We start from the raw sequence: 27,624 nt of genomic DNA on the forward strand, positions 1-27,624 counted from the left end.
TAACCGAGTGCGCACAAGTTTGTCCATAGACGACAATTGTTGTGTCGGCAAACTTGTGTGTATGTGGTTATTCTCGCTGGCTTCTCAGCACCGCGCCGTGATAAGGCGCTGGCAAGCAGTTTGGTCGATACTCGCGCGGTACTATTAAAGAATTGTGTGGTCTGATAATTGATTTATTGATTCGCGGTTGCTTTCCCAGACGAAGTTGCAAAAGCAAACTTATGGAGTCCGGAACTATCGAACAATTGGCTGGCTTTTTTTCGGGGGCCGGCCAGCGTAGGGTGCGGGTTCGGGTGCTGACGTGTACGCAGCAACTTACACTATACCTATATTGCGTTATGACTTTTGTGGAGTTTTTAAAGTCGCCCTCGCGAAATCCCCACGTAATTTGTGCACCCCCTTCTTAGAGCCCAAATTTCTGAATAAAAAGTGCGCAAATTATGTGCGTAAATACGGTATATACAATGCTCACTTAATTGAAGACAAGAAAAAGACAGCTAAAACAGACAGGCTGCCATGCCTAATACTCATTAGAAATAAAACTATGTCATGTCAATAAGAACGGACCATGTGCTGGACACTCACAGTATCGTTTAAACTTGCAGCAGACCTCTGCGTTAATTTCAGTCCGTCCTTTTCCGAGACTTGACCACTTTCTTGATGGTATCCCTCACAACTGCCAGATTTTTCCAGGTAAACGAAATTCCTCTGGACAATTCTAGGTTGCTAGACGCCCTTTAAAACCGTCACAGCCCTTCAAAGAAATACAGTGGAACCTTGCTGTTCTGTTCTTGGTTCGTGTAATCTGCAGTATCACAAAAGGAAAAATTATGCGTGTTGTGCTATTTTTATTCACAATACAAATCCTGAAAAACTTTTTGAAACGATTCCCTGGTATACATGTCCATAATTTTGCCAAATTCTGACCACATGAGCCATTCAGAGACCAAGAAAATGCCAGCCAAGCTAGTAATCATCTTTGAATGCTTTGCCCACATGCAACAGAGCACTGCGGAGAAGACGCCGCTGCTGCCCTGCACAAAGGCAAGGACACAAAGCATCTTAAGAGCAGCTGCGGCTCTTTCACAATGCACAAGTGTAACGGGACAAAGTATCTGAGAACGGTAAGAAATAGTTGACGGACTGGACATGCCATGAAACTTCAACCCATGGAAAACAAAAATATGGAAACAACTTGCAAGCGCTAGCAAAGGAACTTTTCAAAATTTGTGCCTGCACATTCACAAAAGTTTTATTGAAGTGAAAGTGCCAATAAATGCCAGGGACTAGGAAATGGCGCAGAACCTGGACATAGAGACAGTCACGTGCAGATAAGCAAAAATATTTTTCATAGGGGCTAATTCAAGCTTATTGTTAAAACATTGCACTCATAACATCAAAAAAAATATGAAGGGGGAAAGGGGGCGAGGCAAACAAAAATAAAAGGGAAGGTGGCAAAAACCTTTGCCTTAAAAATGCAAAAGGCCTTGTTTCGCACCATTTGCAGAAGTTATGTCAGGATTTCGCATTCATTGAAAACCAGTGCGCAATCATCTTGAAATCAGTGTGTGGCAGACTCGCCAGCAATTAAATAACTGTAATATAATTACAGTAATAAATTACTTTTCTCAGTAATTATTTAATGTAATTCATTACTTTTGTGGCCTGGCAATTTAGTAATGTAATAAACTACCTTCAAACAGTAATTTCACGGAAAAGTAATTAATTACTAGCGATATTACTTTTGCTGCATACCGAGTCCATGCTTCTCCTCGAATCTGACATGCTTTGGCCTCGCGTTTGTGGAGATGAGCATATACAAAGCAAACATAGGGTATATGGGGGTTTAATGTCCCAAAGCAATCAACACGGGCTATGAGGGATGCCATAGTGAAGGGCTCCGGGAATTTTGACCACCAGGGTTCTTTGAAGTGCACTGACATCGCACAGTACAAGGGTTTATAGCATTTCGCCTCCACCGAAATGAGATTGCCGCAGACGGGATGAAACCAGAGTCTTTCGGGTCAGCAGCCGAGCACCATATAACAAATGAGCCACCGCGGCGACTCCCTAAACAAGAATAAATTGCGGAGGGCACTAGAGACTAGTTCCATGCTTTGAAGGCGAAAAACATCCACTTTTTAATTTATATTGTTTCCTTCCTTTCTAGTGACACACCATCTCATTAGCATACAGTCTTAGGGCAACACATACAATAAATGAATCATTATTTGCCACGAAGCAATGCGGTTTTGTGGCCCATGGGTTGCGCGATCACCTGGCAATCTGAAGGTCCTTGGTTCAATTCTCTCCACCTTAGGAAGAAAGTTTTCTCTTTGCTGATGATGTCACTGGGGGTTGTGAACCACTTTTCCTGGACATCGACAACATAACCGGGTACCGACGTTAATGTGCCACTTAAGGCTCTTGCCTTAAAAGCGCGCAATCAGTAATAGCCAGCACCCCAGGGAAGCGGCGTACGCGTACGAGAGGTGATGTGCGCGCAGGCGCCAGCATGCATCTCAACGTGAAATCTGAACCGATTCATATACCTCCTGCAGTAAGGCCCAAGATCCAACTATAAAATTGAAGCTCTGATCTATTGCTATGCGATGCATTCAGAACAGATGCTGCCCTTGATGGTCTCACAGATAACTTTGACCACAATGGCAACAAAGGCATCAAAGGTTGCCTCCAAACTATAGCTCTCCACCATTCGTGGCATGTTTTCCGCTGCTCTACTGTCTTTCTCCACAGTAGCCCACTGATAACTCACCTTAGTTCCGACTGCGCGGCCAATCCAGCAAACAAGTCTTACGCAGTGCTGTTCGGATGGACCTTATGGCCACGCCACTGCTCTAATTACACCCCACCACTTTCGCTCGGCCCCATGGCGACATTCCTAACAGAGGTGGGGGATGGAGGAAGTTGGAGCACCATGAAAGCCAAATGTGCAACAATGAGGTAGTGCAGTGGCCTCGCTCAAAGCCCTTGCCCTGAGCTCAAACAGCATAGGTACTTCTGGTTGAGCTTTGAACTTCGTCATGCCCGAGCTGACAGCTCAGCAGCCACACACATCGAAACAAATTTTTAATTACACATGCCAACAATGCCACATCTATTAAGATACGGAAGGAGGTGTTAAGCCATCTGTGCTCTAACCAACCCAAAATTCTTACCCCTGTCAAGCAGATGACCTCGGTTCTCTTCGGCAATACATCCAGCTCATTATTGTTCACAGCTATTGTAAATTGCCATTTTGACCTCTCAGATTTTCTCACCAAGAGGCACAAGGGCAATTGGTTAACTGTACGGTTCTTGGGGCCAAGCGCCATTTAGCAATCGCTACAAGCTCTGGACAAACACTCCCTGAAGTGGCCACCGAAAATCTTGCACCAAAACTGCAAATTACACTGTTTGAAAGGGCATTACTTTTTTTATTTATTTGTACCTCAAAGGCCCACAAGGGAGTATTACATGAGGGGTGGGCTGACATGTATTAAAACCTCCTGCCACCGAATTTTTCAGAAAAGGCAAACTGAAGGACTAAACTATTTATCTACATCCTTGAGGCTTTTTTCCTCCCGTAATTCCTACTGCAATAGAACCCGTGTGTTGGTGCTTGAATCTGAATGCCACACACCCATGTGCATGCAGCACACATCCTTTTACCAGCATAGCACCACGTAAGATCATGTCAATGCCTCATTTGGGGACAAGGGGTGCAAGCACACAGAACAGTAGGAACAAAACGCAAACACTAATGTTGTGTGAGTCACTCCTGTGCTCTGTCTTTTGGGCTACATGTCTCAAGATGAACAACCCCCTCCCCATTTTCCTCAAAAAGTGAAACTACAACGAACATCTACTCCTAACTTGTGAAAACAAAACGACGAACACAGAAGGAAGAAGATAAACATGTCTTGTCCTTGTCTTTCCATGTATTCTTCAATTATAGGAACTACTTCCTCGTTCAGCTACCTGTCCTACCTACATTTGTCTGTGGCTTCTCGCCTCTCGCCACTGCTTGCCTCTAGGGGCACAAACGTTGCCCGTTTCACAGCAGGAGGCCCACTTTCAAAATTATAATTTGATAGATACGCAACGATATGCAAGGTTTTTCTATACTGACAGTGCGTTGTTCTGAAAAAAGTCTGAAGAAAACATTCTGCTTAACCATTCGCTTGTTCGGGCTCAAATTTCGCACAGAGGTAGCATTTCCATTCTGGTGTGACGCCGAGTGCACAAGGAGAGTTAGCAGCGCTGAGGCACCGCAAGTTTGCGGTTCTTGGTAGTCTGGTGAATGGAGCGACCGGTACATGTTCGTACAGGGTGTTGCAGGCAGTTATCGTCTATCAGCTCCCAGCGTAACAAACCATGTAGGAAAAGCTATGCACACATGAAGCAAGTTGGGGATGTGGCCCATACATGAGTGCATGTGGTAATATAGCTGCAGGTTTTCACAAAAAATAACCCAGCTGCCTTGTCACACCGCACAGTGCAGTGTCAGCTTTTGTCTTTGAATGTATGCAATGAAGTACCAAAACAGGGCATCTGCTAACTAAATTATATTAATTCGTCCTTTACTTTTTGCAGTGCATTCTTTAGTAAATCGTATTTCATAAGTATGTCTGTTTTGCTAATTAAACATCACTGGGTGGTGACAACACGAGTAAGCAACAATCAAACAGCCATCTCAAAAAATCAAGTGAGTAAAAATGTTTATTCCTGACTTGTCTTCTCCGAATAAAATCTTAAAGGGCAAAGGCCTAATGATAAAACAGATGTGAGGACTCGGCTTTCAAAGTGTCACCAGGAACAGTGAAGAGTATCACTGTATAGAAAAAAAAGCATGGACTTGCATGGGAATGTACACTATACAAGTAATACCTTTGCAAATGAAAGGCTTTGTTTCGTTTTTGATCCTTTCTAAACAAAAAATGACAAAGCATGCAAGTGAAGAAAGTTCTGGCACTACAATATAAATTGCTCACTCAAGCATCTCGAGTCAATTAAGCAGTAGTCTGCATGTTACATAAGATGAATGCCTTCAACTGCCAGCAGCAATTACTCTCAATTACAAATGTTAATTTCTTTTGTGCAGATGTAACTTTACTAAATGTAGGCGAAAGCAACACCCTTGCTCTGCAGTGACAGCCATAATTTTTTTTCTCCACTTTTCTTTGCCAGTGTTGTCAAGCGCTCAACACATTAAAAAAAAGTGAAAGGACTATTACAGCACTACACCTCATGGCAGCCTCGCAAGATGCCAGAAACTAAGTCACCTTGCAGAAAACACTGCACAATCACACACGCAGGCCACAAAAATGGCATCACTCTTTCACCTTCTTCACATTCCATTGGCAGCAGGCAGCAACAAGGAAAAGAAAAACAACATACAATGACAGAAGCAACAGCTTAAAAGCCACAAAAGGTTTGGCAATGTTTCTATTTCAACATGAATAGCAGCATGTTAGATGGCTCAGCATTTCTAATCAATCACATCACACTTACTCCAACTGCGTACATATGTATATATATACAGGATGTCCCAAGGAACACAAAGCAAGCTTCAAAAAACAACCTCATTTTACGTGGAGGAATGTAAGATTTCTTGTTAACGACGCATTGTCAGGCCTGAGAATGATTTTCAAGTGATTAAATAATGAGGATAAAACCGATTACAGAACTCGCACAATTTACTTCGAAGCTTGCAACATGCTGAGAAGGGATGAACAGATGTCAAAACAAAGTGTGGTGTGTCATCAGCAGGAAATCTTATGCCTTCCCTTTAAGTACAATAAACAGCCGTAGTTCTAAAGCATGTTCAATGTTACACAGGCCACCCTGCAGACTGAATGTATGGTACCAGCATTAGCACTCAGCCACAGGCACTAGGCACCTAGGTTACTGGCACAAAACTAGCACTAGGACACTAAGCAGCAGCAGCCACAGGTCTCCCTGTACAGCTAGCTACCTTGAAAAGGCAACAATAAAAAAAATCAGCACTGTAGCAGCTCTGCTAACAATGTTGCTTGTTACGTGAAAAGTGCTAAAAAGAGAACTGAGCCCAGCATACAAGGCTACTTGTCACATAGTCAGCATGAACACAATGTTATCAGACCTGTCTTTGCCATGCAGCAGACCCATGTGACTCACTGTCCAAGATTGCAAAACTTGTTAACCAGGAAAGGAGCAGATATCTCTTTTGAAGAAATGACAATATCTTGCTCTTTTTAACACCTCAGTCAATAAGGGAAAGCAAGAGTGCAAGCATAATCAGCTGGAACACATCTCACATACAAGCATGTACTTTTGTTGCGAGTGGTCGTCGCCAGTCTGGATCGTCGTCCCACTTGTGCAAATCAATACTCCTGTTACCGGCCAGCGAGCTTTCACAGGCGCTGGGAGCGTGATGAAGGTACAAGCATGCATGCACACACAAAGGGCAACAATGAAATCCCTGAAAGCAGTCAATGTGTTCACGTGGAGGTGGAGCACTGCTCTCTCGCAGGCATGCCATGAAGACGCGCACTGCAGCAAAGACAGAACACATGCTGGAGTCTAATAAAGAAGAAAAAAAAAGTAGGTGCCTGAGGCCATGGACATTTCCACCGAAAGAGCAAGTGATGCTCAGCACAGGGTCACAGCCGTGGTAGTTAACCAGTAAAGCGGGGAGCGTGGATTTGTTAGGCGATGTTTCATGTCATCAGGGATTGCTTGAGGAAGACGCCGTGTTCGAAGGGGAGCCTGGGGTGCTTCCGCTCCTGTTGCCCTGTGCTCTCTGGATATAAAAGTTGAGAAGCTTCAACTGCGGCAAGAGAGAAGGAAAAGAAAGCAGGCCTTTACTACTGATAAAGAACAGATTAACAGGACAGGTCAAATAAACCAGGGTCTGGGCTCCTACCATTCAAACGCTGCCCAAAAGTTAGCACTTATCCCCCTTAATTTGAAAAAAAAAACATACTGAATTTACACGAATACAAGGCAAGATTTTTTTTTACAAATTTGTCGCTTTCAGAATGCATCTTGCGTTATATTCAGAACCAAGGTACGAATATAACGCAAACTTTTTCCTTGCTGCTCCTTAAGATAGCTACAGTATCCTTCACCACTGCACTCGAGAGCTGCAAGGGGAAGCAAGCTTTTGGTTGACCCTAAGGCCACACAGCATGCACAAGAAAAGTAGAGGCTGGCTGTGAACACTGAAAGAAGCCGGCATAGGCTGTTAAAAGAAAGACTAGTCACTGAAAGAGTGGAGTGGAACAGGGAATGGAAAGAAGGGTGAACGGGTATAGGACATAAGACTGGCATAGCAGCAGTGGCACGGCGATGACTGTGGCCGCTACTGCGTCAAAAACTGTGTGCGTTACCACGTCGGAGCCTTTGCTGTGGCTGATGATGTTGTGCTTATTTCTGAAGTGTTGCCTCTCAAATAATATAGACATATCCGTTGCAGATTTTTTTTCAAGTCCTCGGGGCCTCAGCTGTAGTTTGTTTGAACAGCCTGTGATTTAGTTATACTAATAGTAAATTCTTCGTCTTCTTCGTTTCCTTCTTTGTCGGTGTCCTGTTCGCGCTGTTCTAAGCTTCTACTTTGGTATAATAGAATTTTTTTCTTTTTTGTGAGTCCTCAAAACTCCTCCGTCGCATTATATTTGTGGCTGCTTTATTTCCTAGTGCCATCAATTTTCTCTGTGTAATACGCCAAGTCCGGAGGCAGCTAGTGTGTTAGCTATTATGATGGAAGCGGGCTTGCCTCACGAGGGCCAGCTGGTTTCACAACTGGTTTGAGGCAAGCAAAACACACTCCACGAAGGAGTGGCTGGTACGGGTAATGTGGCGACTATGGCTAATGGGCATTCAAGGCGACAGTAAGAAAGACTGACAGTGCTCTGGGCAATTGGAACATCAAGGTGTGAACCGCCAACAGTACAGATACGCTCTAGCCAATGTATAAAGGATGTTAAACTGAATTTTGCGCAGGAGACGAATAGATGCAGTGAAGATTTCAAGGAGGTGGTGATGGAATGGTCTGCTTATTTTATCGAAGGTTGTAATGCATGTCGATGCCCAAATTGCTTCCAAAATGACACTTGTCTGCCCCCCCACCCCCCACCCCCCCAAAAAAAACCCTCTGCCTATGAATATCTTAGCTAACAGCCAGGCCTGCACAGATGTTCTTGCACACCTAAGGAGCTTAGTATGCACCATCATAACAGTATGCAATGCTACTAGAAAAATTAACATTTAGCCTTTTTATCCAAACGTAACAATTTTCTTTCTACTGATAGTAGAAGTAAAAAGTCACTCCCTACCATAACTGAATCTTGTGTACAGACAGCTGTGAAGGTTATGCCATTCTAAAGTTCAACCTCTAACTTTGGGAAGCGAAAAAGAAAAGGAAGCAAAAAAGAAAAGTTCTGTTGGTCACACAATGGAAGCTCCAAGCCATTAACACTCAAGTAAAGTGACTGGCATAGCGCATCACATATATCAAAGCAGCAGCAGCATGGCGAGAAACTTGTCACTGGAAATAGCACACTAGAGGTCTCTCTGATTTGGCTGCACTTCCTGCAGCAGTTGAAGGAGTGCCGCATTCATTTTGCCAGTGCAGTGTGTGCCTGCTGCACTTCAGTCTTTGTTTTGCAAAAGTGCCAGACTAGTGCAGCACGGGTTCTTGGCTGGCTTGCACTCTCCGAAGTGGAAGTGCAGCTGCAGTGCAGCAATATGGCGGCGCCCATGTGTAGGTAGGAGAAGCGAAGATATGACAGTAGTCTCTAAATGAAACGGTGGCAGTTCTTTCTTCAAACGAGGTGAAGAACTGTTCATGGCGTCATAATCGTAAACCTAAGCAGTCAAGTCGAGCCTCATGGGCGGCATTTCAGCGCATATTCGTAAATCGTCTGCGTGTATACATGCAATGACACTCTTTTTTTTATGAAATGACTATTTCCTGGGGCTGGTTAATGGCGACCCTTCCTTGAGATTTCCTGCTTGAGAAATACTAAACGTGGTTTGGGATTCTGGCACGCTTTGATGTCGCTCGCACACAGATGGCTGTAATTTGGTAGCGACACCAAGGCTAGCAGATGACCAGGCCTGCACTCGACCATTCGTTTTGGAAGCAGCCACTCCGAAGCTGCACTTGAACTGACGCTGCACACTGTCGGCACTGCCGCGTAACTCCACAGAACTAGTGCAGCGAGTGCAGCCAAATCGAAGAAACCTTACGGCACCAATGTTCTGAGGAATGCTCATTAGAACATGTGAGATCTAAAAGCCTTCACTATGTTCTATTCAAGTTTTACAGACACTCAACGCCTGCATTTTTGTCGATATTGTATGTTAACAGCAGTAATACTCTGCAGGTGCATGGAAAGCTTGCTGCTGCTACTACACATGTTAAGGCTTTCTTTGTGCTTTCCTCAGTATTTGACACATTTTTCAGCCGCATGAAACTCTGCAAGAAGCCGCACAATTTTTTGACAGGTTCCATAAATGCTGCCAAGGACAATCACTAGCAACATTTGGGAGGCATGCCCCATTGCTCGGTTGGGCAACTGAGAGCGTTTACAAGTCCTACAAGGCACATGGTTGACGTAGTGATAGCATGGCGAGACTCCGCACTTATCTTTGCACTGGCCTTCTCTGAGAATCTTTTCTGTGGTTCTCTTGATAAAGGGACGCGTGAAACCTTTGCACAGTAACGGTGGTAACAAATTTCGTTAAAGCTCGAAGGTGGCTGAGGAATACCTTGGCTACCGTTCTATGAAGACTGGAGATAGAAATTCCAATTTCCGAGCTACTTCTATTCACAAACGTTCATAAAACTTCTAGTGTATTGACTTTCAGTATATTGCAGTCTTATCTGTCATGTTACTACATTCATTGTCAGCGACATTCAGGTAAACACAGTAGATGCTCCAAAGGCAGAGACACAGTCCATTCTTAAAACAGAAACAACACTATCACATCAAGAGAGCCTAAAGCTGTGTAACGTTAATTTAGCTGATCTTGAAAAAATCCAGGAACAGAAGAGCTCCGAGCCTACCTTGCCTCCCGTAAGGGAAGCCAAGTGTGGCCTCATCAATTCAGAGCCAACCACGCCATGCAGCGTCACCATGCAGAATACTGCCGCCTTCCGAACAGAACTTTCATTGTGATCGTACGCCTGTAATTGAGAGGAGAGAGGAATGAAAATGAAGAAAAAGAGTAAAAATTCGACAGAACAAATTGAATAATAATACAGTTGAACCCCGCTAATAGGCACAGCTGTAATGAACAATCGGGAAATAAAACGTTTCACATACTAGGTTGGCTGCCCTCTCTCCCATTAAGCACACCCCTCTTGTAACAGACATCAGGTATAGAACATTCAGTAATAAATGACGTTATCTAAAAATTTTGACCACCACTTTCGCTCGTAATTAACATATTAACAAATAGTGGCAGTTATCTGCAACTCCGCAGATACAATACCATCGCTCGAAAACTGTGTGTGTGTGTGCGTGCTCGAAGGAGACAAAGGCACAATCAGGGCATTACAACTTCAACTAATACTTAGTGGGCCGGCTAACTGCAAGAGATCAGTGAAGGTCTCCTCAAATGCAAGTATTGCGTAAAGGGCCTCCAACCTATTGGCCAGGGCAAGGGCGTGAGCGTGTGGACATTTGCCTGCACTGAGTATGGCGGGCCGCACAACGTATGAATCTTGCATGTTGCGCTGCGTGCGGTGGGCTTTCCTGCTCGTGCCGCTCCAACCAAGAAACTCAAAACTTTGGAAAAGGGCAGTCAGCCAGCAGTTTGCATAACCTGCATGTTGCAATGCAACTAATAAGAAAGCCTCTCCTAGTGTGCCACAAGGCTTCAATCCTTGCTACTACACTGTGTCATACGTTTTTGGTGCAGTGCTGACTGCAGACGAATGCCGCCTCTGCCTCCAACTTAGTTGCTAGGCGAATTTATGGCGGGATATGAGGCAAGTTCATTTCCCAATGCAATGCGAGCACAAATGCGAGAAAACACGCGCCTCCAGTAGAAAGCATGCACTGTTTTCAGGGACACCATAATGTGTCACGTAGACAAAACAGCTACTTCTGCAGATAATAAACCACTGCAGAATGCTTGTGGCCTTCTCTTGTGATTGTCTTAGTCACTGGGTGATAACATCGAAGTACGAGCACATAAGTAATTACCGTATGCATGCATGTAAGGGCTGCACTTTTAACGCGAGAGCGTTAAGGAGCTTGTGTCGCAGGAAATCCAGTGTCGTCAGTGTCACTGACCGTGAGCGAATGTTATCACAACCTACCTACCGGATTGTGAGCAAACCATGGGGGGTGGCAGTTAAATTAATGAATAGTCGCTAGAGGATACTTGGCAAGAGCAATCTGGGTCGCACAAGCCCCACCGGTGACAGCGCCTGCCATTGCAGTGCAGTGGTGCATCGCTTAACCGCTGCACCACGGTGCCAGGAGTGGTATGAGGGCTCCGCAAGATCTATATAAACATTAAGCAGAGAATGACCAAGGCCGCATCATCACCATCAGCCTGACTGCGCCCACTGCAGGGTGAAGGCCTCTCCCATGTCCCTCTCTAATTAACACTGTCCTTTGCCGCCTGCACATACTATAACCCCGCAAACTTTTTAATCTCATCCGCCTATCTAACTTTCTGCCGCCCCCTGCTACGCTTGCCATCTCTTGGAATCCACTCCAGCGGTTATCTTGCCTTTGCATAACATGCCCTGCCCAAGCCCACTTTTTCCTTTTGATTTTGACTAGGATGTCAGTAACCAACGTTTGTTCCCTGATCCAATCTGCCCTCTTCCCGTCTCTTAACGTTACATGTATCATTTTTCGTTCCATAGCTCACTCGTCCTCAATACAAGCTGAAATCCTTTTGTTAGCCTCCACGTTTCTGCCCATAGATGAGTAGCGGTAAGATACTACAGCTGTTGTATACTTTTCTCTTGAGGGATACTGGTAAATTGCCATTCATGATCTGAGAGACAGTGCCATACGCACTCCGTTCCATTCTTATTCTTCTAGTTATTTCCCTCTCATGATTCGGATCAGTGGCTCCTACCTACACTACGTAGACGTATTCCCTTACTTTAATAAAAAAAAGCACTTCCTACGTTATTTTCCTTGTACTGTATGCTATCTAGCCACATGTTAATAAAATGGTTTACTGATCAGTTTTTTTATATTGTTTCTGCAAACAAAGGAGTGAACATGCCTAATATGTTGAAAATAATTGACATATCATAAAAGTAGTTACATATTTGAAACCAGCATAAAAACTGATTAAGACAATGCATTTTCATTGCATTAAGTCCAAAAATAAAGGAAAAGTTCCAAAACTCCTGTCCCCCATTAATGATGACTATGCTATCAACAATTGCAGTGTGATTAGTCCCAAAAAGTGGGTAAAGGAAAGGTTGGGTTGAGGCAAGTATGGACTTGGGTGCTTGGTGAATCCCACAGAGCGCTCCAAGGAACCGCTTGGTTCTGCAACACCCGGTTTGAGAACCCCTGGTCTAGTTAACCGTGTCTGACAGAGGGTACAGCTCATAACGATCAGACAGCATACAGAGCCACAAAAACAGATGAATGTTTTCAACAATTACCTTCAGCAAAACTGGCGTCATCTGAGGCAGAAGATCCACAATTATCCTCTTTGGATGTACCTCCCCAAGCTGAAATGAGAGACGCAGAACACATAAGGTGTTGAGAAAAATTGACTAGCAGTTGTCTGCTCTTAGCACAAGCGACACAACAAACCAAACATATGGCATTTTCAGTTCAACTGCTAAAGAGATGTTGGCAGGCATAAACAAACGTCAATGTAAAGACTCGTGCACAGAAGGCACCTGCCACAGCTGTGGCGGAGGCTTTGCACACAAATTCTTAGCACATAGGTAAACTGCTCTTGCTCACTTCCCTTTCTTAACTTAAATCAAAAAAGCAACATGCCGCTAAAAGGCTGCACAAATACAAACAAGAATGTCCCCCACTTTCCTGGCCTTTCTCCTAGCACCCAGCACAGTACATGATAAGAGTATGGCTACTATCGGATCGGCCCAGTCAATTACTACCATATCTACACGCGTAATTTGTGACCTCGCATAGTGTCATGAAGTGGTTACTGCAATCCGAGGAGCTGAACGACAGCGAAGATGACGTCTAAACAGAACTTTATGTGGGGCTGACTTGCACTCACAATGGAATGAATCACTCGGCGGCAGCGCAGCAACAAGCGTGCTTGGCGGTCGTCGAACAGAATGCCCGCTGCTGTCGGCCGTGCTAAATTTAAAGCTGATAGCGAACTTTATAGATAAAGAGTGCAAAGTTACTAGAACATTCTGGAACAACGCAGAAGGGAGAGGGTATCAGTCTTATATTAGGCATAAACTTTCTTTGGCCAGCAAGGAGCGCGAGTTGGGGGAGGTAGACATGTTGGCAGCAATACACAGTATATACTATGCATTATGACCTTTGAAGAGTTTTTAGGACAAGTTCGCAAAATCTTTGCATAATTTGCGCAGCCCCTTTTCTGAAGCCTTAATTTTAAGAGAAGCAAGTAAATGAAAGGTTATGTCAGGGCTCACACTAAAATGTGGGACCTATCTGCACATCTGAGGGGCGATGAAAGGCTGGATAGCACGCCTCACTTCATATACAGTCAACGACCAAATTTTCGGACGCCCAAACTTCCGGACATGCCCGATATTTCGGACGACTTCACGGCACTGCCACGAGCCCCATAGAATCAATGTATTATAAGGACATCTGAAGTTTCGGACGCTCGAACCCCCCGCCATCCAATTTTCCGGACTTTTTGATGCGATGGAAAATCCTCGGAAGGTCCTTTGCCTTCTCGCGCAGCGCTCTTGCGAAGGAAATTGACCTGCAGCCGAAGCGTATCACTGCTTTGAACAACTAGCCGAATCTAGCCGTCAAACACCCATTTGGTCTGGCCACGCTGGCTATGTTCACCAGCGCGTCCTCTGTAGTTTCCGGAGGCACCGCGGCGCCGTTTCGTTTGTGCAGTCCACATGGTATATTTGGCTAGCCTGGTGTGTGGTTGTGCTATTATGTCAAGTCTGCTCTGCGACGCTAGGCCAGGTGGTTCGACGCTCGTCAGAAAACTCCACTGTTCGCAACGTGAGGATTTTGCTTGCCTGCATGGCCCCAACTTCGTCTTCGTCGTCCTCGCTGATGGCATCGAAGCGCGGAAAACAGTACCGTAGGTTAATGATGGAGAAGAAAGCCGCCATTATTAAGCGAGTCACGAGCGGCTGATCGCACGCTGACATCGGCAAGGAGTTTGGCATTTCTAAGCAAACAGTTTCAGATTTCCTCAAGAACAAGGGCAAGATCTTGGAAGCGGCCGAAAAAACCATCTGGTGCCCCAAAAAAGAATGCAAGCCAAGGTGTTCATCCAAAGCTTGAGGAAGCTCTCGTCGTGTGCTTAATTCTATGATTGCAAAGTGGTTGCCAGTCTCGGGCTGCACCTTGAAAGAAAAAGCGGAAACTCTCGCGGTTCAAATGGACACTGAGAATTTTGTTTAGTCATGGATGGTTGAGGAACTTTAAACATTGAAATGACCTCAAACTGTTCCTCATGCTGCCAAAATATCATTGAGGCTTGGACAAGTACAGAAACCTAAAAAAAATAGTTCGTGTTTTTGCACAGTTGTTTTCTTCCGCAGCGCAGAAAATTGGTGAACCGTACCGGAAGGGCTGCAAAGTGGGTAATCGTTTCGGACCACAAAAGGTTCACGCCATTTTTCTGCATGCAGTAACATGACAAAAAAAGAAAAAAGGCTGACAATGACAGTGACTGGAACAGTGCTATGTGTATGATAAGAGGAGGCTTGACAGGGTGGCAAGCAGAGAGGAAGGAGGCTGTCAGCACTAAAAGTGGCACTTAAAGGGACTATGCAATAAATTAATTGAGATTACGTAAAGCAGACGACAGATAGGCATTTCATCACTCGTCATCCCAACGGAAGAATTTTTAAGCTAGCATCAATAACACCGAAGATATAGACGATTAAAAATTACGCTCCTCCTCTCCCCCCCTCAACTTGTACATGCGGGGCACCAGACAAATATAAAGAAAGGAGCTCCGGGACTGGGCCCCGCCCATGAATACGACATCCGCTGACGTTCCTTTTGCAACTTCCGGTTGTCGCTCCTAGCACCCCAGCAGCAGCGTCGGCGGCGCGATTGCGGCGCGCGTCGGGTTTCTTTGCTTGTCGTCTGTTGTAGTTCGCAATAATGGACCCGGACCTCAAGGCGCGACTGCTCGCTCTTATGGCCGCGATGGGCATCGAGCCCTATGCGTTCACGCCGTACCGGCTGAACGCCAGCGATGACAGTAGCGACTCGGCGAGCCACAGCGAGTGGCTCCGGAACACCCGACAGAAGGAGGCGGCAGAGGAAAATTGAAACCATATGCGCGAAGGCAATGCCCTGGCTCGCGCTTGCCCGAGAGGGTCGCGCGACGGCACGAGCAGACGATTTTCACGGCTACCGGAAGTGTGCCCGTGACGTCGTGGTTGCCGTGGCTCCAGCGAATGAGAGCATGTGATGGCCTGGGGTACAGTGACGTCTTTTTTCACGATTTTAGTCTCAAAATCGGTCACTACGGGCACACCAATCGGCCCGCGAATTTTAAAAAACACGGTTTTTAAAAATTCATAATAAATTGCCGGCTCAGTTCCGAAGACTCATTCTTGGTGTGAATTCATGATGCTTGTTAGCATCATTTCTAAGCACTGAAAACATTTACAAGCGACTTTTTATTCATTGCATAATCCCTTTAAGGGGGGGACGCGGCCCTTGAAAACCGAAAAATCGCGAAAAAGTCGATTTTTGGAAAAGTGAACCTGGAACAGAAACGGCATTAGTTGAACACGACACTGAATTTGCTACGTGACAGGGGCCATTACAATGACAGCAACTGTGTGGTCACCCACGGAACTGGAAGTGCAGAACTCACCCTGGACATGACCTTGATGGCAGCAATGACTACATCTCGGTCATCCGACTCCCCAATGAGCGAGTGCAGCAAGCGCATTGTCTGCTCGGGAGGCAGTGCGGCAGCAGCCTCCATGTAGCACATCTCAGCAGCACGACACACCTGTGCACAGGCACAGTAAGTGCACAATAAAACTGCAACACACTGACTGCAATGTGTTGCCGGGCTAGTTAGTGCATTCTTTGAGCTATAGAAAAGTTCATGCGAACTGTATGTACTGTTGGCATCAAATAAAATATAAACAAGACAACTTAAACGGCAATAGCAAAACAAGAAGGATTTAAATGAGCAAATCTGAACATTAGCACAGTAGTTTGTCACTTCGATGGCATGAAGGCTACTGCGCAAGTGTTAACAGGATTATTTTTTTTCTCCAGAAAGTAATTTTTTATCCTGTTTGCATTTCATTTGGCACTGATGGGACATGCAGACTCTCTCAAGTCCTGCCTCGAGCACGCGTAATTTGTGCAGATCTTTTTATGTCTCAAAGACCTGGCCTTGAGCATCACATTGTGAGAGTAGCCAGTAAGCAGCACTGGAGACTTGCCACAAATAAAAAGGCAAGCTTTTTCCATCCATCAGCTAAGATGCACGCAGCTACTTTAACTTTACACTGGATGTTACATAAACTCTTCACATGACACATAGTGAGGCCTCGTTAACTCGAGCTTGTGTACCCTGGAATATCAGTTATGACAAGTTTTCTTGCTGCCCAATGAACTCATTGGGAGACTTTGTAACAAAACTCGATTGTTTTAAACTTGGCCTGTGGCTTGCACGGCCGCAAGGTCATGCTCTGAACTGTACTCAAGCACTGAAGTTGCGCTTGTACTGAAGTGGTGGTCTCATGCACCACTGTGTTCAAGAATTGTAGTCGTTGTCCAAACAAACCTCTTTCTCTGGTTGCTTCAGTGTTCCAAAGATCTTGATCAAGGTGAGCTCAGCATAGTTGTGGAAGTGCTGAGGCTGCCTTTTCAGCAACTCTGCCAATGCTCGCAGAGCAGCCACTTTTACAGGGACCTGCAAAGAGCACAATGGACGCAGCATACAGCAGCACGTCCAGAGGCGATGTAGTCACATAATTCGAATGACAGGCTGCTGGGCAAGTTGGTGCACGTTCCCAATGTGAAGGGAGTGAAGGAAACAAACATCACAAGGTATAAGACGCACAGTTCACACTGCCAGCTGTAAATTCGAACCAGCAAGTCACATATTTACAGGCTTCAGAAAGAACATCACCCCAAAGTTCCTCAAACAAAGCACAAGAGGACACGTCGAAAAGCTAGTTTTTCAAAGCAAGGAGGCTGTGCATCCGCTAGAAATGCATGTTGTAGCTATATAAAAAAAAGAGGGGGGGGGGTGAAGTAGGATTATGTGAACATTTGAACACATGGGGCGAATAGAGAAGATTGTCAATTTTGAAATTTGGCATGCTAATTAGTCCACTAAATGCATAAACACAAAATTTATTCGAAATATCTTCAGTAATTTCGACATTACTAATTATTATATGCTTCATTGCTGTACCAAATTTGCAGAAAGCCTGGCGTGACAACAAGATGCGGCAATAGCCTGCAGTCAGTCTTAAGGGGGGAAGAGGGCCTTAGAAATAAATTTTGATTAATGAAGTCAGAGTTATAAAATCTTCAGAGAACATGTATTTTTGCATGCTGATTCCAAACGTATAATTTAATTTTATGTACAACAAGTCCTTGTGGTCTTATGCATTATGTTATGTAACATTTTGCCAAAAGTGTAAAAGGAATTCTGCCGCAAAGAACTTGTTAAATTGCATGCCATTGGTTTCTCTTAACATCAAGTTATGCAATAAGGGAAAAATTATCATCCTGCCTGTTATAGAAGAGTTATAGAATTTTGAAATCACGAATCATCCCGTTTGTGAAGTGGCAAATTCAAAACCCTACAACTCAACTTCTATGATACGCAGGATAATAATTTTGACCTTACTGCATAATTTGATGTCAAGACAAGCCAATGGCATGTGCTCTAAGCAAGCTTCCTGCAGCAACATTTATTGAAACATCCCAGCAAAAAGTTACATAACATATTATACAAGTGCACAAGGACTTGTTTTGCATCAAATTAAGTTACATATTTAGAATCGGCACGCAAAAATACATCTGTCTTGAAACTTTCATTATTGTGACTTCATTAGCAAAAATGTTTTTTTCTAAGACCACCTTTCCCCCTTAAGTTTTACCCAGAGGAATAGTTTTACTTTGGAGCAGCATTGGGAGCAGCCAAAAGTACATTCTGACATAGAAAGTAAGTGTTTGGTGCAGATTAAAGATATATGAAACCAAGGAAAGCATAAAGGTATTTTTTCTGTATTGTTGATCACTGGCAGTTATTATTTCTCAAAGTGAAAGATAATTGCACACAAAGTGGCATAAAAAACAACCAGATGCCGCTGGAAAGATCCCAACCCATGGTCTCCACATCTCAAGCAATGTGCGCTATCAATTAAGCTATAGCAGTTCTAGCTACACTTTGACTCTGCCTTTGATATGAATGCATGACATTGCTTCTGCTATGATGCCTTCACCCTCTCCCCCACTCTTTTCTTTAGCTTACGTGATGCTGACCTTCCATGCTTAGTTTGAAGAACTAGAATTTGCACGTCTAACTTTTTTTTTTGCTTCACCACGGGAGTAACCATATCATAATGCGTAGTTAGGTTCCTGGCTTTCAGGAGTCATGTCACCCTATTTGTGAAGTGTATAAATACGAGACTTGCTCGTATGAATAAACAGCTGGAAGTGTGTGCTAGCGTGTCCCGTATTTAATTTTCCCCTTTGTGAACCTCACATTAGACTCTTCAGAAACAGAGCTTCGAACCTATTCGTTGCACATACAATGTGCAAGACTGACTACTACCATTCCAACTGCTAATTTCCAGCCATCTTGTTTCCTGTTTCATTGGATCATCAATTATGGCACGAGAACTCAATAGTCTAAAGCAGTGCTCACGGCAATGCAAAAAATTGTGTCCTTTTTCCGACTCCACAATCCAGCACATTCACATAATGAATAAATCCTGCACACAAATCATACAGTTGAGCCCGCTTATAACGAACATGGGCATCATGTGGCATCCGTTCGTTATATCCCGAAGTTCGTAGTAAGTGGACCACAGCTTTAAAGAGAGTTGCGCGTCAAAACAAAATTTTTTCTTTGCGAAGAAGTCCGTGATGGACGTCTGCTTTTGCAGCGCAGATCCCACGAGGGAGGTTTCCAGTTTATTTATAGCAGAAGCGTGCTCTTCACCGAGGCCCTTGGCATAGACAAGTTGTCTGAGGCTCTCTCTATAGCCCTTTGTTACAGGCGCGCTTATGGGTGCTGGCTCCAAAGTTTCATCCTCATCTGATTCCTCCACGTCACTCTCGTCCCACACTTCAGAGAAAATGCCCTGGTCCGTGCACGGTTCCGCGGAGTCGGCGTTGTCATCAATAGAAATAAAATCATTCCAACCAATGTCATGAGCCCCCATGTCGGAGTTGACGACGCGCTGCCACAAATCGCCGACCGGCTGGTCATTGTCCGAAGCATTAGGCTGGGCATCAGACACTGTGGCAACGAAACCGGCCTTGGGGGAACCAGTTCCGCATGCAAGTGGCCGTCACCTCCGCCCAGGCCATTTTCATCATCTCGACCGATGAATACAATGGAAATGGGCACGGTGTTCCCGTCCGCCATCCCGAATTATAACCAGAGCCCCGAGATTTGATCGAAGCCAACGAAACGTCTGCACCGCAACAAAAGTGACAAAAGCACGCGACGAGCTAGACGTGTAACGTGCACAAGTGGCACTCAAGCTAAAGATACAGACGTACAGCGCCAGCAGAGAGACCAATGAGGGGTGTCCGTGAGCGTCAGTGCAGCCACCTCCTGGCTCCCACGGAAGGCTTACTTCACGAAGCGTGACCTCTGAGATTAGCGCCGGCGGCAGCACGCTTGATCGCAGAGGCCACGCATGGATTTGCAAAAGAGTGAGAGGGGAGTGAAGTTGCGCGGAGGGGCAGGAGGGCGATCTTGAAATGGCGCGTTGGCGGGGAAAGGGTAGCTCGCTTGAGAGCGGCACGAAGTGGGAGGTCTCCTCGATTTGGCTGCACTTTCTGCACCAGATCAGGAAGTGCGACACTCTCGCACTAGATTTGACAGTGCAGCTAGTGCCACCTGCACTTCGACACTCGATTTGGCCTCGTGCTGCACGAGTTCTTCTGCACTGCTGCACTAGCCTCCCGGCGAGTTCTCTTCTCGTGCAAGTAGTGCAAGATGCTTTTCGCGCTCCGTAGCAGACGGCTCCGCGGCCGCTTGTTTTGTGAGCGGCGTTGAGACCATGTTTGAGACGGCCGCGTACCCGTGTAAGACGCGGCATCTGCGCCGGGCCCTCACCAAACAGCTGAAATGACTGTGCGTATACGTGTGTGTAAGCGCGCGCGTGTGCGCGTGTCTGTGTACGCGCGTAAGCGACTGGCTGGCATGGCGCACGTACGGAAGTACGTACTGCGTATGGGTTCGCATCTTTCTGTCCAGCCTCGCAAGTTGCTTACACCATTTCTCTTTTGTGTGCAATTAATATTATAGACGCAGCACGATGGAGCGCTTCCATAAGAGGCAGATTGCGAGATGTTTTATAATACGTGGGCGATCGCAACGTTTGTGGCTCGCTGCGACATCAGTACCTCCGCTTACTTACGACAGCGACTGGGCTTGAGGTCGCCGTCAGCCCACACCTTCGCCTGCCACTTAGCCTCTGACAGTCACGTCGCCGTCACCGTCCGCCGAAAGTGAAGGCGATTGAGTTCAAATATAGATCAGGCAACTCTTGGCGGACAACTGTAGTCACTTTTCGATTGGACGGAAGCAGCCTGAATCACGCGTATGGATGTAAAAGATCGTCTCGAGCGGTAGTCTGAATAACCTGTCTAATTAATTGTTGCCTCTTCGAAGTACCCGTTGAATCAGTGACGGTCGACCGGCCTGCGCCCCTTTAAACAACGCAACGGAAAGAACGGTGTCAAATTCTTCACCACTTTTGGAATTAACAAAGTTCATAGCCGCTCCACGAGATGTGCCATTTGGAGCAAATACACAGCGTGCAATGCAGCTAGCACAATCTCGCGCATATGTGAAAACACGCGACAAACACCAACACGTACATGGCCGCAGCAGACGAAAGTTTCTGCACTTTTGCACTCGATTTGGCCGCTGCACCTACAGCACTAGTGTCGGGCTACACTCGCGCCGCAGGAACTGGCACTACACTGACACGGCACTTTTGTGAACTAGTGCGGAAAGTGCAGCCAAATCGAGGAGACCTGGGGTGGGCAGTTCGCCTGCGACTGGGCTCGGGGAAACATACCGCGCGCTGGGCGCACAAAGGGGTCGGAGGCAAGGTTATCTCGCGTCGCGGCGCCAGGTTTGTGCCGTCCGTTCGCTGTAATCGATCAGCAGGGGTTAATGACGTTCGTTATACGTGTGATTTTGTGCCATTGAAATAATGTATATTTTGACGGTGGCGCAGGTCTTTTTCGTTATAAGCGAAAGTTCGTCTTAAGTGGGGCCGTTATGTGTGGGCTCGACTGTACGCGAGCAGCTACAACCACTGGGCACAGCCAATGCTCTTACCACTTGCTCTTCAAGGTTTTCCACGAGGCAACGCAGAACATTTCTGAAGTTCTCATCCCAGAGCTCTGGTGAGCCATCCTCGGTGAGGGGCATGAGCTCCGATAATGCTTGTTTGCGATGCTCCGTCCTGGAATGGCCAGTGAGATGTCAAGATAACTGAGATGTCAAGATTATCCTGGCACAGAACCTGCCAACCTCGATACCCCTGCATGGCTGAAAGGTGTCGAGGTACAATGATCACCAAAAGCAAAGCTATAAAATTTAGCCGCATAATAAATGCTAACAGTGAGAACCTCAAGGTATTTTAATGAAGAAGCTTTCTGCCTTTCTTCGCTTAATGATGAGACATACCTGCTGTTCGGGTTTTGAAGGATGGCAAAAATGTTGTTGAGGGTGTCTTGTTCTGAAAACAAGGTAATAAGAAACAGTTTTTTCATATCAAGCATCACATGGAGATGAATGGACAGGCCAAAAGTAACACAAGAAAATGCAACAGTGCAGTACTGGCAAAGTCAGAATGAATCTCAAGACAAAAAAAAAGTGCATGAACACCTGCATAGATTTACCATTTTTGCCAACACCACCATCTAGAGACGTTCTCCTGATCTTAGGAAGACCAGTCTCTCCATCCTGCAAAAATAAAATTCACCGCTCACAAGCAAGAAATGAGTCATGAATACAGTTAGAAAAAAAATTACACAACAGCACTTCAAGCTTAAAAAAGCAGAAATGCAATCTCTCACAATAGAAAGAAGCTTAATGTAAAAAAAGAAAGCACCAAATCCTGCAGTGCCCTTTCAAGGGCTCAAGCTAGCTGATGACGATTCCAAAACCATGAGTGACATCAAGCCTGTCTTTTGAATCCAATTGAAAACGCAATCTTGCATCATATTAAGCAGAGAAACTAGTGTTCTCACTAGGGGTGTGCAAGTATTAATTCTCGGGTATGATTCAAATAAGACTATGAGGAAAAAATGCTCCTGAACATTGGAACATTGCATATCTGCTCTGTATGAAAACAAATTTCGCAGAAAGATAAATAGGCAAAGGTTTTTTTTTCAAAACAATGTCTGGTCTTTGCAACCAAGATAAACAAAACTGTGCTGGCTCTATACGGTAAACAAAAAAACATGACGTGCACAGAAATGTACACTGCTTGATCCGACAGCAACACAGTGTGCAACCGGTAATGTGGTCAAGCAAAATGAGCAATAAAATGAAATCCATGAACTTATGAATTACTGGCAAATAAACATAACATTAAGGTTAAATTGGGACATCAAAGGACTAAAGAAAGGCCCATATTATAAGAAGGTCAAGTTTGAAGCAAATAATATGAATACGGATTAAATAACAAACATATTAGATTTGCTTGTCAAGCTTTGAATATTTGTGCACCCCTAATTCTCACTCAGAGAAAATGGAAGGGTGTTTTGGATTGATTAGCAAAAAAGTCACCACAAGAAGCTGACAAGAGAACTCTTGCATGAAGCTGTATCGATGCACATGGATGTTGCAAATGATGAACAAATAAAAAATACTGCTACATGTTCTATGATGCAGTGTCTATGGCCACAAGATATGTCATGTGTCACTAACAACTGGGCAAGACAGGTGCACTCACGTATTCGCTGCTGCCCATGCGCTTGACAGGCGAAGCCTCGCGGCTGCCGGTCAGGCGCTGCTGCTGCCCATAGCTGCAGGGTTCTTCCCAGTTCTGAGGAGCCAGCTGTTCCCTTAGGCCTCCACTGCCCAGTGGTGGGAGCAGCAGCTCTGCACTGCTGCCTGAGGAGCTGGAGTCCAGGTCCATGCCAACCCCACCCCGAACAGGGTCCAGAGCCAGCCGATGGATCTGGGCTGTGGTTCAGCGCAGCAGAGAGCTGTACACCTCGTCAGGGTTCATGTTCTCGGTGTTGTCCTCTTCCTCTTCCAGCGACCGCTGCAGTGGCGTGCTCGATCGGCTCCCGCTGCCTCTTCTTCCTCGGCTAATCAACCGCAAGAAGGTACATTTGTCTCAATCTAACAGAACCTTTGCATAACAAACATGAAGGCCAGTGATCACAGAGAGACCATGGCCTCACATCCCCAAGGCTAAAAGCTACTGCTGTGGTGGCAGTGCAGTTTTTAGATTTGCCTGGGCATTTGCTTATTCTGGCACTACTTTTCTAGCATCAATTCTTAAACTATGCCCAGAATTTCTGCTGAAGCTTTACCGAAACTGCCGAACCTTAATAGTTAATGAAAGTCGTTTGATAACAAAATTTCCTGTTGAAGCGCACAGCTTGGTGATGATTAATTTTAATAACACAAAGGCAGCCTTGGTCAAAGAGCACTTTAGCACGAGGTATTTTCATTTGCACGAGGTGACGTCAGAGATCCATTTTCCAAGATAAGTCCAGGTAAGCCAAGCATCACGCTACAAGAAAGCTCGTATACACGATCATTGGTGGGTACCTGGCAGCAATAGGGATCAAACCCTGCACCTCCCACATGAGATAAGAATGCTCAAACCACTATGCCACTGCTGAAGTTTGAAGCATTACTTTTTTTGTCACAGCTCAACACCACAGTATTCTACAACCATTGCTGCCAATGAGCTAACAAAAAATTCATTTCAAACATCACTAAAACAAGCAAGTGCATTTGCCTAGATGGCCTCATGCAGGCAGTTTCTTAGGCTCTGCATACTTTGGTGTACAGCTGATAGACGAAAGGAGAGACGATGTGATGGGACTGGTTGTTCGCAGCTCACCATCTTCACTGCGTCCACGCATGGAGGTCTGAATAAGGCCCATAGTGAGTGCCTGTGGACAAGGGAGTTAACAAGAGATAATGCGCAAAAGGAACAAGCAGAAAGCCTGGCCCAAGTTTCACCCCCGACAAAGTCACCTTACACACAGTACATGCCTAGTGATACAGGTTAGTGAGTGCAATTACTTTCAGCACAGCTAGTGGCACAAACTTACAATTGACGCACCCACTCCACCCTAGCATCTAGAGTTATTTGCGTTAAAGGCAAAATTTCCACAAGCCTGCAACAGTGTGCCGGGAGCATTTAAAAAACAGAGTACCCCAACAGAATGCACACGAGTATGCTTGTGCATACCCTCACCCCCAAACACCACATCAGTAGAAATGTTCCCCCCAAACACCACATCAGCAGAAAGGTTCAAGTAATAACCAAGAAAGAGGCGATGTTCAGCAGAGCTACTGCTCATAGAGAGAGAGAGCATTTGCAGTGAAGTGAAAAGCAATTCACCTGGGTCTCTGGGTCAAGCGTGCTGAGTAACCCGTGCAGTTCTGCTGGCCTCAGTTTGAAAATGGGCACGATCACTTCTTGGGAGTGCTGTGCAACACAAACGTCAAGAATACAACTTTTACAATTATTTGGCAAATGCACTGCGATAATCTGAAAACACAGCAAGGTTCACACAGACAAAGTTTAACACTCAAATACCATTAGCCCGTTAAAAGAATTACTCTTGCTTGCTGCTGCATTTATGACATGCACATAATACAGTAATATGGAAACATGTGCAAAGGCTTCCATTGACAGCGAGCAACAACAAAAAATAGTCTAAGAAGACTGCACCTTCATTACCTGACTTCATTAAGACCAGGGTCTCCCCTTAACGAGAGTCTACTGTATACTAAGTTTGTACAGGTAGTATACTAAGTTCGTTCATAGCCCAATGGGGCAGGTGGGCCACCTGCCACTAGATATTAACAGACTGCTTGCCATTCCTGCTTGCACCGATTCTTCTAATGCTAACACACTAATAACACGCCATCAACAGCAACAATGTCCTCCACAAATATTTGCATGGGTGACTTAAAGTGGCATTTAGCGGCAGCTAGACTGACCCTTTTGAGTTCAGGGCTCTTCTGGTCACGGATCCACGAAGAGATTTTTGCAACCATGGCCTGTGTTTCTGGAGTGTTGACCAGCATATCCCCAGGGTCCATTGCTTGAAGCAGAGACATGAGGTATCGCAGAATTGTAATCTTAACCTGCAGAAAGGTCAGAAGCAGAATCAGGCATGCTGAAGTACATACTCAGAACTGCAAGTTAAAATATACTACATGCTTATAAGTGACTCAACCCCAGTTGGTCATTCACCATGAATAAATATGTATGACTGTCACCCTGTCACGTGATAGGCAACTTTCACGCTCAGATTTGACAAAAATTTGTGCATGCCGTAAACTATGAGGTGTGCTATACCAGCTCACATTTTCGACTGACTGACAAAGGTATTGAAGGGCAATGCTAAGTTATCTCATTTGTGACGTGTGGTCTGATAACACCATCAACTTCAATGATACATGTGCGCCTGCATACTCCACAAAAATAATCCGAGACACTGGCTTTTCACAAATCTCAGGTGCATGGTAGTTGAGCTCACTATGCACTGAACAAGGAATTAAAAGATGTTGCGTTACATTTGTAGCACTGTTTCAAATACAGTAAAGCCCCGTTGGTACATTCCTACTCTTATATTTTTATGTTTTGACCCTTTGCACAAAGGCCCTGCAGAGAAACCACCATGGCGGGTTCCCGTCGCTGCATTCCAGCTCAGTTGTGGGCCCCAGGTTCAGACCACTTTCTTTTTTTGCACATGTTCAGTTGATTATAATCCTATAATACGACTTGGATTTGTGGAAATTTTTAAAACCGTAGTAGCCGAAAAATCGCATTATCTGGGAACGCATTAATCGGAAGAAAAATAGTGCAGCCATATGGGAGCTCTTTATTGCCCATGATACTGAGATTATGAGCCGAGAAATGGTATGAACTGGGATGGTATGAATAAGGTTTTGCTGTACCGGCCAAGATGTCCAAGTGACAGATGTTGGTTCACATTCATGCAAACATGGCCTAGTTTCTGCAGCACCCCGTTAATGTAAAGAACGGGTAAAAGAGAAAGCTTATTTGGAAGCAATGTTAGAAATGAACATATTCATTTGAATTCAGCAAGCAGAAATAATGAACAATGAAGAACAAATGGAGCCGACCTTGATGTTTGGAGTTTGTGTCGGGTCAGTAATGTACCTCGCTACCGCTTGAAACTGGTCAGCATGAGGAAAACAGTCCCTGCAGGCAGTGAAGATAAACGTATAAAGATCACAAAACGCTCAAATAAGGTGGCACAATACGACACAGCACAACGCACTCCTGAACAATTCATACTTTCACGCATCAGTTCGGCTGTTTTAAGTCTGCTAGGTCTTGCCCCGTGGTTATCGCTCTGCAGTCTTGCATCATTGAGGAAGGCGATCATATTGACTCCATGGCATAACATAATGCCCTAAACAAGTGACGGAGCTCCTAATACTGCCTCCCGTATAAGCTCTATACACTGCACAACTCATCAATTTGTGTGGTAGCAGATGCTGAAAATGTTGTTTGGTTCAACAATTCAGTCCCATGCAAGCAGAATGAAATTTAGTTTTTGTATCACTACTGTTACTACAAAGAAAAATTGAAGTAGAGCTAGAAAAAAAACTACAGAACACCAACGACAGTAAATGTAAAGAAATGTAGTTTCCACACAGAGAACATATACAACACTACTAATTAGCTCTGAAGATGTTGCTTCACTAGCTATTCCAACACAGGCACTCCAAAGTTAACTACCATGGCCCATTATAGCTTACAAAAATTGTATTCAGCATTCCAGGCACGCAGAAATGGAACTGACTGTACTGTAGAGAGAAGCAGCAAGCACTGCGCATAGTTTGCCTAGTCTGACTTGCACAGTTGCACCTGCATAATTTGACTTGCGTCTATGCTGAACAGAGGATGAGAAAATGAGAAATAGCTCAAGAACAGTTTTTCTCTACTGCCCTGTTCCCTGAAAGGCCTTACGCGAAACTGCTGATGTGCAGACCTCTCCAGCCTTGATTTAAAACAAACAA

The 27,624-nt window shown here is 45.1% G+C and overlaps 1 pseudogene; it reads right to left on the reverse strand.

Annotated features, from left to right (window-relative positions):
- Window positions 1-6,087: 6,087 nt before the first annotated feature.
- LOC144113625 (CLIP-associating protein 2-like) lies at window positions 6,088-26,467 on the reverse strand (annotated as a pseudogene).
- Between the last annotated feature and the right edge of the window lie 1,157 nt (window positions 26,468-27,624).

Source organism: Amblyomma americanum, chromosome 1 (genome assembly GCF_052857255.1).
Source record: "Amblyomma americanum isolate KBUSLIRL-KWMA chromosome 1, ASM5285725v1, whole genome shotgun sequence".
In the NCBI taxonomy this organism is placed as follows: Eukaryota; Metazoa; Arthropoda; class Arachnida; order Ixodida; family Ixodidae; genus Amblyomma; species Amblyomma americanum.